General features: G+C 32.8%; 1 protein-coding gene and 1 non-coding gene across 4 annotated transcripts in view; one reads left to right on the top strand and one right to left on the bottom strand.

Annotated features, from left to right (window-relative positions):
- The window catches only part of LOC145326416 (CUGBP Elav-like family member 4), a 201,358-nt gene that overhangs the window by 169,186 nt on the left and 15,273 nt on the right, over positions 1–16,899 (top strand). The gene's annotated exons all lie outside the window — the stretch shown is intronic.
- Positions 7,259–7,330, bottom strand: TRNAT-UGU (transfer RNA threonine (anticodon UGU)). Its single transcript has one exon. It is a non-coding gene; the product is annotated as a tRNA-Thr (tRNA).

The raw sequence follows: 16,899 nt of genomic DNA, 5'->3' as shown, positions 1-16,899 counted from the left end.
CAAAGATCGTTTAGTGGACGCAAATAAACAACATCTGTAAAATTTTAAAAAATAGGACAAACGAACATTAACCTGTATAGGATTACCGTACTTTGGAAATTATAGAAATAGACTAGGTACTTTTTGGAGCTTTTCAAATAAAAATATAAAAATATAGAGGTTTTTCTTAGAACATTGTGTTTTATGGTGCTATTCCATATTTTAACATATAAAGAAAAAGATTCGTGTCATCGGAACTTTTAGATATTATTATTTCACACTATTTGGTACATTACTGCGTACATTTACTTTCCAACTAGACTTATTTTACATTTTATCTACACCTACTCTGTAATTTTGCTGTTCGTCTTTCTGTCCACCTGTCTTTTTTTGCCAAGTAGCGCGCGAACGTAACCCTTTCAGAGCATGCAGGTTATTGCGTCAATACGTAACTTTAGTTGTAGAAAATTGATTTTTTTTAATGCACAATAATATTATCAAAATTAATTTTAAATTACAGTACACTTTTCTTTTTTTTAGTACTATGGTTTTAAAGATCAAAAGCTATTTAATATGAAATATAATTAAAATGCGTTTCTGTATTATATGTATCTGTAAAAAAATATTTATTGAGCTTCTTATAAATAAATTTATTTTTGATATTTATTGATTTGTACAAAACATACAGATAGGTACTTAAATGAAGATATCAATAATTGTTTAAATTACATTATCAAAAATGGTTTATGAATGGATAGATAGATATTTATGGGAGGGCTAGAAAATCTACATAAATGGTTATATTTGTATATGATTAATGTCTATAATATGCATATATGATGTGAATAAATTGAACAAATCTTTCCCCAGAAAAACTTTTTCTGCCAGTGATTCATAATCTTTGTGCAGTTATCATTTTTATTTCGTTTGGACACCCCTCTAACATCAATGTAATTAGGGGACGAACTGACAATGTAAACCATAAGGTATATGCTTATGTGAATCTCAACAAGATATTAGACAACTGTCTTTAATTATTTTAAAACAGTAAATACTGAGAGTCGGAAGGACCTAAGTCATTTGTAGAGTAGATGAAAAGTTTTCTTGCAAAATGAATTAAATTGATTAGGGTGGGATGTTTAGGTTATAGTTCCAAAGAAAATGTATGGGGAAATATCAATCTTTAGCATATAATATGATTATATACAAGTTGTTATTGGTTAACTTATATTACTTTTTCCCAATCACAGAGCTAAACATTCAGATAAAAAATTATATTTGAAAAATATATATAATTGGGATAAATAGATTAGAATTAAATTAATCAACCCCCAAATATTTCTTATCCAATTTTATAAAATAGTGACTTAAAAGCCCTAAAAGCCAAAATCGTCATTTCTTGTTTGATTATCACCAAAAATTACGTTGGGAGATGGCAGATTTTGACGGTTCCGCCACTGGTTTATGAAAGTTTCAAATTGTCTTTCAAACATTTTGGATTTCACTATTTTTTTGTCTTGTGTCTTAAAAAGCCACCAAATTGTGCTTTTGTCAGACAAATTATATAGATTTTTCTTTCTTAGCAGTCCTGAGTCCTGAAACATGCTATAATAGAAATCAATATGGGAAATACTTAAATAGGTCAAATAAATCTTCAAACTCTCTTTTATTCAAAAATTACCAGCTATCGAACGTAGACTTTGATAAGCTATCCTAGTTTTTTACAAAAAAAAATTTCATTATACATTTCCATATGAGTGATTGTTATTACTTGTATTAAGGTAGTTATATTATAGTATATTGTTTTCTTATTATTCAGAGCCCCACAAGTACCCTTTACTATTCAATAGTTACACATATTAGGGTGCATCCATTTCCGTATTATTCTCAACATCGCCTCAAGCTACTTTTTTTTTGTAAAACTAAAGAAAACATGAATTATTACTTTTTTTTTGGTCTTTATAACAATATGATTTGCTTCTAAGAGGTTAGCTGTTCTAGTACTGTTTGATAAATTGATGAATGGCTACTTCAATTTTTCTCAATTATTCTGTGTACGAAGGTGATGACTCTCCTTAATCTTAACACAGATAGGCTGGTATACAGTAAAAGAATGAATATTTATCAGGGTTCGGAAGCCGCGCTATCAGCCGCGCGGCTGCGGCTGCGGCTGAATCCTAATTTGCGGCTGAGGCTGCGGCTGCGGCTGCTTAAAGTTATGGAAGTGGCTGAGGCTGAGAGTGGCTGAGGCTTAGTGCGGCTGAGAGTGGCTGCGGCTGAATGCGGCTGAGGCTTAATAAGAATTGGGGTGGCTGAGGCTTACAGTGGCTGAATTGGAATTTTGTGGCTGAGGCTTCGAGCGGCTGAGGCTTACAGTGGCTGAGGGTGGCTGAGGCTTACCGTGGCTGAAGGATTTGTGGCTGAGGCTGCGGCTTACTGAAAGCCGCGCGGCTCATAGCGGCTGCGGCTTACAGTGGCTGATTGGAAAATTAAGCCGCGCGGCTGAGTGAGGCTGAGGCTGAGAGTGGCTGATATCATAATTAAGCCTCGCGGCTGATTCTGAGGCTGCGGCTTACTGAAAGCCGTGCGGCTGAGGCTGTGGCTGAATTAAATTCAGCCGCGCAGCTGAATGTGGCTGCGGCTGAATACAATATTAAGCCTTGCGGCTGATCTTATGGCTGATTATAAAATAAGCTTTGCAGCTGAGGCTTCGGCTAAATTGGATTTTTTAAATGCATTCTAGGACATTTTTTGGAGAGTTGAGGGTGGTTAGGGGTTGTGAGAATAAGAGTGGAGGGAAGAGGGGGGAGGACAGCAGGATTTTTTCAAATGTTTGATTCAGAATTAGTACCCAAATTTTATACTGGTACCCAAAGTTTTATACTGGTACCCAAAGTTTATTCTGGTACCCAAAGTTTTATTCTAGTACCCAAAGTTTTATACTGGTACTCAAAGTTTTATACTGGTACCCAAAGTTTTAGTCTGGTACCCAAAGTTTTATAATGGTACCCAAAGTTTTAGACTAGAACCCAAAGTTTTATACTGGTACCCAAATTTTACTGGTAACCAAAGTTTTATACTGGTACACAAAGTTTTATACTGGTACCCAAAGTTTTATACTGGTACCCAAAATTTTATACTGGTACCCAAAGTTTTATTCTGGTACCCAAAGTTTTATACTGGTACCCAAAGTTTTATACTGGTACCCAAAATTTTATACTGGTACCCAAAGTTTTATACTGGTACCCAAAGTTTTATACTAGTACCCAAAATTCTATACTAGTACTCAAAGTTTTATACTGGTACCCAAAGTTTTTATACAGGTACCCAAAGTTTTAGACTAGTACTCAAATTTTATTCTGGTACCCAAAGTTTTATACTTGTACCAAAAGTTTTATACTAGAACCCAAAGTTTTATACTGGTACCCAAACTTTTATACTGGTACCCAAAGTTTTAAACTGGTACCCAAAGTTTTATACTGGTACTAAAAATTTATACTGGTACCCAAAGTTTTTTACTGGTACCCAAAGTTTTATACTAGAACCCAAAGTTTTATACTGGTACCCAAAGTTTTATACTGGTACCCAAAGTTTTAAACTGGTACCAAAAGTTTTATACTGGTACTAAAAATTTATACTGGTACCCAAAGTTTTTTACTGGTACCCAAAGTTTTATACAGGTACCCAAATTTTATACTGGTACCCAAAGTTTTATACTGGTACCCAAATTTTATACTGGTACCCAAAGTTTTATACTGGTACCCAAAGTTTTATACTGGTACCCAAAATTTTATACTAATACCTAAAATTTTGTTTTAATATTGGTACCCAAAGTTTTATACTGGTACCTTAAGTTTTATACGAGTACCCAAAGTTTTATACTGGTACACAAATTTTATATTGGTACCCAAAGTTTTATACTGGTACCCAAAGTTTTATACTGGTACCCAAAATTTTATACTAATAGCCAAAAATTTATTCTGGTACCCAAAGTTTTATACTGGTACCCAAAGTTTTATACTGGTACCCAAAGTTTCATACTGGTACCCAAAGTTTTATACTAATAGACAAAAATTTATTCTGATACCCAAAGTTTTATACTGGTACCCAAAGTTTTATACAAGTTTTTTATCAGTAGGAATTTATTTCAACATCTTTAGTTATGATGCAGTACAAAGCCTATCAACTCCCAGACGACGAGCCGATGCGCTACATGTTGAGCCACGGTCGAGGGTTTCTATGACATTAACTCAAGGTCCAAGGGGAATTATATCTTTCCTTTGCGCCTGTTCATGTTGCACACCTAGCACCTAGGAACCATTTAATGTCTTCAGTTATAACGCAGTGTCTGCGCGAGATTCGAACCTATTACATCCCTGATGACAGGCAGATGCGCTACTTGTTGAACCTTGGGGAACCAATTCTTTCCTTTTCTGTTTTAGTTTAAGTGACATCTATCCAGCAACCAACTTTTTTTTTATTGAACTACCTGCCTGAAAGTTTTATGGTAATGAGTTATGCCTGTTTATGAGCCAAGGAAATCCTCCTTCTCCAACTTTACATGTTGCACACCTGCCATAGCAGCAGTAGTAACCATTTAATGTCTTCAGTTATAACGCAGTGTCTGGCCGAGATTCGAACCTATTACCTCTCTGATGACAAGCAGATGCGCTTCTTGTTGAACCTTGGATAATTAAGGGGAACCAATTCAATCCAATTTAAGTGACATCTATCCAGCAACCAACTACCTGCCAGAAAGTCCTATGGTAATGAGTTACGCCTGTTTACGAGCCAAGGAAATCCTCATACTCTAACTTTACATGTTGCATACCTGGCATAGCTGCAGTAGGAACCATTTAACGTCTTCAGATTTCATGCAGTGTCTGGCCAAGATTCGAACCTATTACCTCCATGATGACAAGCAGATGCGCTACATGTTGAGCCATGGTACGCAGGTTAAATTTGTCTTAAAAATAAACGTCTTTAAAATGCTTATCATATGTACACTTGCAATAAATGTATTTGTCATAAAAACTTACCTCTTATGAAAAAAGTTTTTTTTACAAAAGTGCTTTTTATTACAATTATTCATGGGTATAATTTTTATGACTAACTTTTTATGTCACATAATCTTAATGACTTTGTAATTATGAAGTTATTACAAAAAATACTAAACAATAGGTACTGGAAAAAGAAGAACTGAATTAAAATAATTTTTTGGGGGGTAGGGTGATTTTTATTGGGTGGGGAAGGCCGGGGCGAGTAAATCCCATTTTTAATTTTGGGGTGATGTTTAATTTTTTTTCTAAGGCAATTTTTTTCTGGTAGTGTGATGGTACCCTCCCCCAAAATAGTTGTAAACCTTCCCAGTACCTATAAGAAACTACCCTGAATAGGAGCACCATATCGGTTTAGTAGTTAGCGAGATCCTGTAGTACAAACATATAGACAGACAAACAAACAGACATCATAATACTTAATGATCTAAAAATAAGACAAATTTTCATTTTGAAATATTGGAGCTCTGATAGCTTTTTGGTACGGTAACAGCTTTGAACCATCTATCATCCGGGTTCGAATCCCAGAAGAAAAAAAAATTTGGGGGGATGAAGGGTGACTTTTATTATTTTTTTATGGGAAAATAGGGGGGAGTTTGGTTGAGCACCCACCAGTTTTAATTTTAGTTTTTTAAAAAATTCAAAAACTTGGAAAAGGCAATTTAAAAAGTTTTCATTAGTTCAGTAGTTATCGAATTCTTAATCTACAGACAAAATAACTCTCCATACTTTATACAAGGTTTTAGAAATAATCATATGTAATTCTTGGTGGAATTGAACAGAAAACCTTTCTTACACATTATGGTGCACTAACCCTTAGAACATAGGTGTAAAGCAATTTTATATTAAAATTTAGTTAATAATATTACAAATAAAGTAAGTTTACCTAGAACAAATCTCCTCTAATCTTTTTTTACACATTATATCCACCCTCCTTTTAAAATTTTTTTTCAACTTGAGAGGAAAATAACTAAATATAAATGAGAGGAAACAAAAATTATTGTCCATTGTCCCAATGTCCATAGCAGAATAAAAACTTTAATCACATTCAATTGGTGGAATTGAACCAAGAACCTTTCCAACACAAGACTGCCACACTAACCCCTAGTCCAAAGGTGACAGAAATTTTGAAGAAAAATTTAGGTCTAAATATCACAATTTAATAAATTATTGGGTGCTAAATTTCATAGGTATAACTCTTATGTACATACTTTTAAAACCTGTTTTAATATGTAATGAGTTAATGGTTAAAGGATACTAGTGGCTGCGCCCCTAAAACCTCTAGGAATACTTAAGGGAAGCAAAAATAATTTATTTTGAGGGTCATCTTTTTTTGGGAGGGAAAAGATACATTTCCCCCAAAAAAATTTTAAACTTTCCCTGGATCAATAAGAAGCTTCACATTACCACTTTATATAATAGAATATGTGGATATATTAAAAAAAAGAAAATTTGTTAATAAAATTATGGACCTCATTTATTGGCCAGTTCATTTATATATCCCATAAGAGGGGAGAGATGGATTAAAGAAGGTGTATGGGGGTTATTGTTATTTTAGCCAGCTGAGATTATTTCTTTATCAGAGTACATGAAAACATGGACAACATCAAAGTAATAATATATCGATTCATGTATTGCTTATAAATTCAGAAATTGTATAACATAATGATAAAGATAAAGAAACATTTTTTTTTATAATAATTGCAGTTTCGAAAATAAAATCAATTTTAGTAGGCATCTTTGTAAAATAAACAAAATCGGATGATATATGATAATCATTTAACTATTTCAATCTATCGAGTACATAAAGATTATGTAGATTTTTTTGCATATTATACAGGACAATTTATTGCATTTTAAAGACCTTTTTTTAACCAACTTTAAAAAGTAAAATACATCGCTGTTTAAATTTTTTTTGTTAGAAAACATATTAGGATAATTTGTGTTCAAAATAAACACACACACACACCCTCCCCCCTCCCCAAATCTTAATTTAATTATTTTCATTAATTTAAAAATACTATGAAAAATGAAATATGTATTAATCTTTTTTTTTGCATAACTTTTTCAGTGTCTCTCATCAACCACAAAGTATTAAATACATTTAAAATTGAAGAAATATCTAAGTAGGAGAAGCTTAATTATATAGAACAAGTATTGCGTACCTAAACGGAAAAATAATAGAGAAGCTACTATATAACTTGAGTATCACAAAAATTGATTGCCCCCTGTGAGGTTTGAACTCACGGTCCCTAGTTTACAAGACGAGTGCTCTACCATTGAGCTAAATAGGCCAATTGTACAAGAAAAAAAATTAAGATAATACAAATTCATAGTGAATATTAAGTAAATTCTGAAAAATTTGTATCTTTTAAAAACAATAAAATTAGGCAAACGTCAGTAGGGCAGTTACCCTATAAATAGTATTCAATAATATTCATAAGTATCAACGTTCAAAAACATATTGCTCCTGGTGAAATTCGAACTTATAACCCCGGCATAACAGTGTAGAAGAACCATGCGCTAACTGATTGCACCACTGGAGCTCTTACATTACAGGTTCAATTTTTTTTGTAGTTGTTCGAGATGGTAGTTTCTATGTTGTAATTTAAAAAAAAACTTAAGATAAAATTTTTATAAAAGAATATAAAAAAATTTAAAAGTATAACATTTAAAAAAAATATTTTTGGGCGATGGAAATGTCTGACCCCCACCCCAAAATTAGCTCAAAACCATCCAATATCAATATATATATAACTAGCGGCTACGCCCCTAGAGGCCTCTAGGGGGCACTTGAGGAAGAGAGAGAGTCAAATTTAATAACCCAATTTCTTATTTTAAATTTTTAAAGAAAAGTAAAAAAAAATTTTTTTTTTTGGGGGGGGAATTTTTTTTTTTTAGGGGGGGGGAGGCGTCCCCCCTCATTTTTAATTTTAGTTTAAAAAATTTAAAAATTTTTTTCTTTTTTTGAGGGGGGGGGGGGATTTTTAATTTTTTTGGGGGGTTGGGGGTGTCCCACCCCCAAAAAAATAGTTATAAACCTTCCCAGGACCTATGAGAAGCTACCCTGTTAAGGAGAACCCGATCGGTTCAGCGGTTAGAGAGATCCTTCGGTACAGACACACAGATACACAGACACACAGACATCCTGTTACTTTAGTAAAAGGATTCCTGAGAAGGACAACATTGTCAGTTCAGTGGTTGCTGAGATCTTAAGCTTCAGACAGACAAAATTAAATGAAAATTAAGCCCCGCGGCTGAATTGACGGCTGAGGCTTGTACTAATTTAGCACCTGCGGCTGCGGCTGGGGCTTACAATATCTCAGCCGCGCGGCTGTGTCAAAGCTGCGGCTGAATTTAAAAAATTAAGCTGCGGCTGAGGCTGCGGCTTACAAATATCAAGCCGCGCGGCTGCGGCTGCGGCATAATCATAACTTTGCAGCTGCGGCTGAGGCTTTCTTGAAGCCGCGCGGCTGAGTGCGGCTGCGGCTTCAAATTATTAACAGCCGCGCGGCTGAGTGTGGCTGAGGCTTCCCCAACTATAAGCCGCGCGGCTGATTGCGGCTGAGGCTTAGAGGGGCGTTGGCTGAATGAGGCTTAGTGCGGCTGAGGCTTAATGTGGCTGAATTGGAGTTTTGTGGCTGAGGCTTACAGTGGCTGAGGCTTACAGTGGCTGAATGCGGCTGAGGCTTACAGTGGCTTATGTTTTCTTTAAGCCGCGCGGCTGCGACTAAGGCTGAGGCTTATTGGGTGGCTGAGGAAGCCGCGCGGCTGATTTTGAGGCTTCTCGTAAGCCGCGCGGCTGATGGTGGCTGAGGCTGAGGCTGCGGCTGCGGCTTCCGAACCCTGATATTTATACATATTACAAATCAAATTAAAGGAAATAAAAACCAAAAAGATACTTGTAGTTTTAAGGTATAATGTCGATTTTTCATTGAAAATATGATTTGCTTTTTAATGGGTAAAAAATATTGATTATAATTTATTTTTTAGGTATGTTGCAAAAAATGTATAACTATTTTTTTATTTCAATTCATTTTATATAATTATATGTGTAAGAAATAAGCAAACATAAGAAACTTAATTACATTAAACAATAGAACAATTATTTCTTATTTGATTTTCCACTAGTGGCTTCGCTTCTAACATATATTTTTTTTCTCTCGGAACGGTTAATAATCATCAGGTTTGAAATAGAAAACTGACTTCTTAAAAGGGATATAGTTGCTGATTTTGTAGTAAATAAAAAAATACTACCCACTTTACTATTTATTACACCCTTCTATACAGTGTTCGGCAGCCGCGCATAAGCCTTAGCTTTAAACCTGCTTGTGTTCAGAAAAATTAATTTCAGAAAGAAGGATTGTCTGCTAAAGAGTAGTTTTATACATCCAGCTGTATTCTATAGTGATAAAATGAAGATTTCACTGAGGCTTACACGCGGCTTACGCGCGGCTGCCGATCCCTGCTTCTATATATGTATATATTAAATTTTTTACTTGGACTTGGTTAGTTCAATGGTTGGAAAAATATTATACCACAAATTGGTGGCTTTCTTTACAAATGTTATGTTAGCTGGTATTGTCCATAAATCAACAATATCCCATAGTTGTTAGTTTCAAGAATATCCGATGGGTTAGAACCGGTTCTCAGCCATACTGGAAAACTAGATTAAAACAAGTTTTTTTTTATCTCGTGCCTTCGGCAATTCGGGTTTAAAAACTGGTTTTAATCTTATAATCGTACATAAGCAGAATATTTGCAATACCAATTCCAGCATGATCAATATTAAGAAAATACGATAAATAAGTATACTTGTTTATGGTTTTATAAATATCCCTCTTTCTTTTGTGAAAGTGTTTGGGCGGGTGTGTAAGGGAAAGTAGGCGTGTAATATATCATTATTATTTTATTCTTATTACATAATATTATATTATTATTAATAGAGCAAATACTATATAACTTATTTCCTCTGTCCCAATACCTGACACAGAAATTAATAAGATGACCTGCCTAAAAGAATATCTGTAGATTTCCAATTCGACCTTTTGACTGTTTAATACCGTTTTGTCTCAGGTTGTCAATGATCGGTAATTACTAATCACATAGTTTGCCTAGAAAAGTAACTTTAACCCTTAACGGTCGGGGGGGGGGGGGGCGTTGAACGCCCCCTCATCCGGTTTTTTCTATCTCATTTTCTGTGTGTGAAAGATAAAGAGCCCAAACTGCTTGACTTTTTAAGTATGGGTATGACACATAACTGGGAGTTGGAATTTTTTGAATATCTCCATCCTGGCGGGCACAGGATGCCAGCAAACATGGCAGGGTCATCCAGGTAAAGAGCAAAAATATTTTTTTGACTAAAACAAAGCATTTTATCATACCAAAATACAAAAAAAATCCTCTAGTAGTACATCCTTATATGAAATACAGGTGTTCAAGTCACTTTCAGGTTCCAGGTATGATCCTGCAGGTCCTGATCCTCCAGGTCTCCAGAAATCTTTAAAAGGCTCCTGTGGCCGCAATTTTTGACTTAGAGACTTCAAATTTTAAACTTAAGCTTTTCTTACATGTCTACATAACGTATTAAAATTTCATGAAGATCCGCCGCCGTTTTCTCGCCGACCGCCGACTGCGGCGGCTGGCAGCTGCCAAGTAAAGCTGCGGCCGCTGAAATTTATATTTTGATATTTCTAATGTAAAATTTACATAAAAATAAACATTTTCTGGAAAAAATTTTTTCTTCTAGCTTCAAAAATAAGAAAATTACAGCCGTTTGAAATTTTTAAATAAAAAAAGACCTAAAAACAAAGGTTGTTAAATAAAAGGGTGAAGGAAGCGAAAATTGACTTAGACTTTCATTATTTATTCATTAGTTAATTAGGAAATTCATTATCAAACAGGGGACTTGCACAAAAAAATTTTGCCCTCTAGCTCTAATAGGAACTGAGATAATTAGGGGGGGCGTTGAACGCCCCCCCCCCCCCCCCGACCGATTAAGGTGCGGCAAGGGGCCCGACTGTAAAGGGTTAATCATTTAACAATTGTTTCTATCCATTTTTACAAAAAATTATGTTATAATTCTCTATTCAAATCATAATGTACATAATAATATATTACATATTTAGGTTAGGTTAGGTTAAGTAGGATTAAGTGATTAACATAAAGATTAAGTAACTGAATAGGGAAATTAAGGCTGGGAAAACCTCTATGTTTAGTCTGTTTGTCTCAGGGCCCTGATGCCGCACGTCAGCCGCCTGTAAACCTCAGGAAAATCTACTTTTTACAATTTTTAAAAAATCAGCTGGAATCTAAACCTAACACAAATATTGCAATCTCTCTTTTCTGTCAAATTTTCATAGCATCCAAATGGGTTTAAATTTGAGGCTTTGTCGCGGCTGCCAATCCCTGATTTGTTTACTCATTTTGAGCAATTATAAAATCATTATAGGAATAGTGTAAGATCTGGTTTAATTCCCTGCTCTCCTTTCATTAAAGCTTCTTTGAACTGCTAATCGTAGTAGAAAAAAATGTAAGCCATAAAAATACCAAAAAATACTTACTCATCATTAATCTTGGTAAAATTAAAAATGAAGAAAGTTTTAAAAGCTTCCAAAACGTTAAAAATTTGCAAATAAAAAAAGTTTCAACTAATAAAAATTAATTTATATCCTATCTTTAAATCCCTTGCTAAAGAATAAAAGATATTCTGTCGCAATCTTTTGAATTTTTATCTTTTTCCTTACTTCAAAAATGTGACATACAAACTCGCACAAACCTACACTTACACACACGGATATGTATGAATAAAACCACATTTACAAATTCATCAGTCTCCAAAATGTTGAATTCATTATGGCCCCATCCTCGCCCCCCCCCCCCCCTTCCCCGATCTAGCATCCCTTTTGTTGTTCCTATGTTGCCACTTCCCCATCTTGGCTTGAAACAAAGTCAGGGATGAAAAGAAAAGTAATTTTTTTAAAGTTACCTCTTTCCCCTCCTTCCGACGTCTATTAGAGCTAGAAATCTAAAAACTTTCCAACTATAGCATAGTAAAACATCCTTAACATCTTGATTTGGCAGCTTTTGTTTTAGTTCTTCACTCTTCCCCCAAACTCACCAGTGATTAGGGTTAACATAAATTTGTTTTTATTTATGTTAAGAAATTTTTACATTTTCTTAGATCATAAAACTAAACCTTTACCCCATAGAAAACTTGAAAAATATGAAATTCAATTTGAGAAGAAGAAAAGTTGTAGAATCAAGTTAAAATTGGTTTATCTAGACAGTGCCGGGATTCTCAGAGTTATGTTAGATTCATTTTTATATCTTTTCAAAAAAAGCTTTTGTCTCAAAAAAAGTGTAGATTTTTTTATCATTCTTTTTATTAAAACCATATCAAAAATATGAAATATTGCTAAAATCTAAATTAGTCATACCCAAAACTATTGCTTATACAATGTTTACATTCTATGCCATTGCAAATGAATTATATTAAATAAATGTTACTGTCTACCAAAAGATTGGCTTTATGGTCATATATCACATTTCTGATATTTCTATAACTTGGTCTAATATCTAAAAGAACAAGAGAGAAAGAAGGAAATGAAAGAAAGAATTTAAAGAAAAAAGGAAAATATTTTGAACACTGAAAAATGGAAGAGTGAAATAGTAAAAAATGGTTTTGAGTCTCAAGCTTATCATAAAATAGTTTTCAAAGTATATGGATGTATGTGTGTGTGTGTGTGTTTCTAGACATTGATCTAGGAAAATACCAAGTCCACACCCTACCACTCCCTCTTTCTTTCCTTCCCCCTCAGAAATTTTTTTTTATCCTACTACCTTCCTTATAAATTAGGCAAAGCCATTATAAATAACTTTTCAAATTTTCATCAAGCTTTTACAGAATCCTTTTTTTGTGCTTGAAAAAAAGAAGAAAAAAATTACATTTAATTATCTTAAATTCCTGATTGTTAAAGATGTGCTTAGAATTCAGAGGCTAAAATTAGTTACAAATATTGGGCATAAGGGTTAAAGATTATATTTTTATACATATACCTATATTGATTCACATAATTATATTTCACCTATTAAAGGCTTCGCCCAAAAATACTTTTTGTTCACCTCCACTTCCACAAATAGTTTAATTTTCCTCTGCCCAACTCTCCTTTTCTCAACGTTTTATTTGGTGAAGCCAGTTAAGAGATCTTACTTATTTTTATATAGCGGCTTATTCCTACAAACACAAAACTTAATAATACTTTTGTATTTGGGGTTTTGAATTTTTATTTATTACTTAGCACCTTTTACTTTTTTATTTACATTAGACTAATTGTTATATACTTGGTCTATAGGTCGCTGTTTTATTAGATTTGAACTGAGCCAATTTAGGTCAAGATTTATAATGACAGAAATAAATATTATATAAAACAAGGACAATTATGTCCAGAGCTAGTTTATTTTGACGGGGATACTTTGGAAAAAAAAATAAAGGAACAGGGCACTATGCATGCTCCCTGGTTTATATACTAAGTCAAGAAAAATGACAGATTTATTGCAGGTCATTTTTCTAAAGAATTATTAGAAATATTAACTGCGCATTTATTCAACTTCAGGTAGACCAAATTATGGAGGAAATGGGTTTTATGTTCCACTCGTCGGTTTTAGAGTTTTTACCAATTTTTTTTCTTATTTATATTCAATTTCCTGATTTTTATAAACTGTCCATTTACTAGATGTAAGAAAATCTAATTACATACAAACAAGAAAAAGTTTTACAAAATACAGCTTTATTTAAAAAATAATTTAGAGGTTAAGATTTAAAAATTTGAAAAAATAAACCCATGCTGTAACTACCAACTGAATTAATTCGCAAAAAATTACCCGCAAAGGTTTTGTGATTTTGGGGGGCAACACATCTTAGGAAAGACGCATTCTTTCCGCCCCAAAAATAAAAATAGTATAATTCATCAAATAAAACTATCAAATGGACCACTCATAATCATAGAACAGCTCTGATTTTTGAAATAATATTATTTTTTATTGTTCCCTCCCCTTTATATGGGCAATAAATAATTAAAGCCTGAAAAAAAAAAATCGAAATATAGAAAAATGAGAAATTTATGACATGTAATTTTAGGACATTAAGGGAAATTGTGGCCACAATTAACCAACATTTAGGGTGGGTTCTAGGCTTTGAAAATCCATAATAAAACAGTTGAAATATTACTTTACCTCCATGGTTATAAGCTGATATAGGATTGCAGCACAATAATATGAAACCCCACCGTTTAATTTCATTGAAATTAGTTCCGTAATAATGCTATGACAAATGTTTCCCTTATGTTAAATTTTCATATGTGCCTGCACTTCAACTAACTAAAGGTTGATAACAAAATAATTAAAATGTATGGTAGAAAAGGGATATTTATTTAGAAATAAATTAAGATAAAGCGGCTTTAACCAAAGCTTCTTTTTAAGATGTGTCTTTTTATTTATTTAAAAAATAGCTTGGGCAGTTTTTTTTCAATAAAATTCTTTCTGTTAATCTAACATTTAAACATGTTGATTTTTTTACACGAAATTTACATCTACAGGGTGTCCCTCGTAAACTGTTTTTTTTTAAACGCTTATTACTCCCTTAATATTTGAGCTATTTTCGTAAAATAAAAAGTGTTTGACAGCAAACAACTGACCATTTAATGATATCGTGATGAAAAATCCGCAAAGTTAACAGAAACAAATCTACAAGGTAATACATAACAGGCTGATTTTAGTGAATATAAGACTAATCCACAAGAAAAATATGCCTTAGTTAACTTTTAAAGCAGCTGGTGGTCAAATGGGCGATCACAAAGACTTACTACAGACATTATAAGAACTGGCATTGTAGTCTAATTTAAAAATCTGGTAGATTTCAGCTTCTTGTGCGCATTTAAAGTGAGCTCACATGAAAAATTAACAAAGAAGATCAATATTATGCCTATTTTTACATATTGTTCACTTATTTTACACTTCAGATTCTTGAATATTGAGAATTTCTAGTATGCCATGTCAAGATTGTTCTATTTCTTGTGCTTAGAAAGTCTGAGCGACCAGCAGTTTGGACCCAAACTAATCTTAAAGTTCACAAAGCAAATATTTTCTTGTGGGTTGGTCTAAATTCAATAAAATGAACCTCTTATGCAATACCTCGTAGATTTTTTCCTGTTTATTTTGTGGATTTTTCATCATTACCCTATAAAATGGTCAGTAGTAGGCTGCCAAATAATTTTTATTTTACTAAGTCAGCTCAAATATCAAGGGAGTAATAAGCGTTTCAAAAAAAACAGTTTACGTGGGACACCCTGTATGATGCCTTGCCTAATTGTCAATATCAATTTGTACTACTGTCTCATTTGTTAAACTTTACTTTTATAGATGTAATAATCCGCTTTTAGAAATAGTGTGCAATAATTAAATCTTTAAACAGGTTGTTTTGTTAGAACTACTGAAATTACCATATGCATAGAAAATGTGAAGTAGGCCAGAATCAAATAAAATAAAATAAAATGTAAAAAGGTAGGAGACACAAATAAAATTCATATTTCACACAATTTTGCCTCTTCAACACAAAATAGAAATAGTTTTTGTAACATGAAAACAAATTTTGTAATTAAAATGTTGAAAATTATTTTTTATACTGCATTGGATTTGTTGTATGTATGCATTTATAAAACGTGCACGATTTTTATGACACTTTAATTCAATTTAAGGTTGGAGGTAGAATGATAGGACAATGGGAGATAAATAAATCTTTCTCACATTATGATAAATAAAGTTTTAGTTTAAACTTGCGGTTTAAGCGCGGCTGACGAGCACTGATAAATTATTTTCAATGCTAAGAATCTTATTTCTTCCAATCGATCGACAGCATTTATTTTCCCCTTTTTCTTAATTATGTGTTTATTTGTAAGATACAACCAATTTCTACAAATAGAGACTTTTATTATGAGAAACAATATAGACAGATAGAAAAATAATAATTAAAGTATAAAGATTTGGATTTTATTTTGTTTTAAAAAATTCCTTTTTTCAAAGTACTTAATATTTTTAGCTTGTTTTTTTTTGTTAAATTTATATTAATTTTAACTAGTATGAAGCTTGTTGTTTTCTTAAGAATTTTTGCAAATATTGTTATTATTTTATAGAATTGAGAAGGCTTGAAAAAAGCGAAATATATTTTTTACAAAGAAGTGTGTTCTTACTGTGTAGTTAGCTCTAGCCGCGCGTTTTTTGAGACTAATAATTATGTATTGTTTTTTAAAACACTCACTTTATTTTGGGCTATGTAAGTTGCATTTTCTACAACAAACAAACAGACAAAATGATTCATGGAATAACTTTTCAATTATAATTTTTCAAATAAAATAATATATATTGTATTCAACATGTCCCTTTCTACCAATTTGTTGCATTCATGGGTGGGGAAGATTAAGACCTTTATGTAAGACTAGATTAGAAAGTGGTAAGGGTGGGGAGGGAACCTTGACTGATTGTCTCATTCATAAAACAGAGAGCACTAAAACATCTAACAAATATTTGTTTTGTTGTTGTATCATCATAAGACGGTAACTTTGTAATTTTTATCAAATTGTATTGATAATGTCATCAAGAAAGCACCATGTCTTAAAACATGACGATAAACTTTTGTATGTTCCTTAGGCCAAATAAAACATAGTAATATATCATTGTAATGACACGAAATGGATGGGTAAAGTTGGATATCATTTTCGATAATATCAAAGACATAGTGTAACCAGCTGCAGTTAAAGTTATTGCACAAACTTTCAAATCTTTTACTTAATCCGAAAATACTTAGGAA

Source organism: Acartia tonsa, chromosome 8, assembly GCF_053477335.1.
Source record: "Acartia tonsa isolate MP-2025a chromosome 8, ASM5347733v1, whole genome shotgun sequence".
In the NCBI taxonomy this organism is placed as follows: domain Eukaryota; kingdom Metazoa; phylum Arthropoda; class Copepoda; order Calanoida; family Acartiidae; genus Acartia; species Acartia tonsa.
This window is presented reverse-complemented; position numbering and strand designations above follow the sequence as displayed.